The sequence below is a fragment of the Cyanistes caeruleus genome, unplaced genomic scaffold (genome assembly GCF_971803275.1).
Source record: "Cyanistes caeruleus unplaced genomic scaffold, bCyaCae1.hap1.1 HAP1_SCAFFOLD_254, whole genome shotgun sequence".
Classification (NCBI taxonomy): Eukaryota; Metazoa; Chordata; class Aves; order Passeriformes; family Paridae; genus Cyanistes; species Cyanistes caeruleus.
This window is the reverse complement of record NW_028256032.1, coordinates 75,001-76,170: the sequence shown is the minus strand read 5'-3', so window position 1 is coordinate 76,170 and position 1,170 is coordinate 75,001.

Below are 1,170 nucleotides of genomic sequence, written 5' to 3'. Positions count from 1 at the left end.
CCGCCCGGCAAAAAAAAAAACCACCAGGGGGTGTCCCGCTCCCGGGGCCGAACGGCCCCTCGCGAACCGCACGGCAGAGGAGAGCTCGGAGGGCCGGGTTCCCCTTCCCCCCCGGGCGTTCCGGGGCGCGTCGCTTCCAGGGTTTTGCCCGCCCGCGCGCGCGCGCGGGCGCGGGGACCGCCGCCGGGTCGGGCGCGCGGCGGCGGCGGCGGAGACACGTTCTTCGCCCCGTCGCCGGGCCCCTCTCGGTCGGTGCGGTCGCCGCGGCGAGGTCTCACTCGGTCGGCCGGTCCGCCCCTCGCCCTCCCGCACCGGCGGGGCCACGGGCCGAGCCGCGGCGGTCCTCTCGGGCGCAGCGCCGGGCTGCTGAGGGAAACCCCGGGCCCCGAGTCAGGACGGCCGCGGTGGCGGCGGCGGATGTGTCAGGCGCGCCCCCGCCGGCGGACGCTCCCCCGAGGGTGGCAGCAACTGGGGGGGAGGCACCCCGGCGGGGCCATCCCAGGTCGTTTCCCTCGCCCCAGGGCCAGGTACCTAGCGCTCCGCGCCTGGGCGGTTCCCCGAGTCCTTTCCCCTTTCCCCCGCTCCCGCCTCGGCGTCGTCAAACGCCGGCCGGGGGCGCGGGGTTTGGGCTGGGACCCGAAAGGGCCGCCGAGGCCGGGCGGAGGTTTAAAGACTCGGGCGGCACGGCGCGCCCCGGCGGCGGCGGCGATGCCGGCGGCGGCGGCGGCGGCGGCGGCGACGGGTACCCGGCCGGTGGCGGCGCGGCGTTCACTGAGGGGTGGGGAGCTACTCCCGCCGATCCCCTGCGGTGGCGTCCGTCGCGACCGGTCCCCCCCCGCTCGTCGTCGTCGTCGTCGTCGTCGTCGACTTCGTCGCGGCCGTCGTCGGCCGCGCCGTGCCGGGGAGGGGGCACCCAGCCCCCCTCCCCCCCCTCTCCGCGGCCCGGTCTCGGCGGCGAGGCCGTGGCGCGCTGTCGGCCGCGGGGCCGATCCGGTCTCTTCGGAACGGGGCGGCGCCGGCGGAGAAGCGCCCCCGCGCGCTTCTCCGCCTTCTCTGCGCGACCTCGGGGTGGCGGCCCTCGGGCGCCCCCCGCGCTCCCTCGCCTCGGCCGCGCCGGCCGCGTCGGCGCGCATCTCCTCCTCCTCCTCGGGGCGTTCCTCGCCTTCCCCG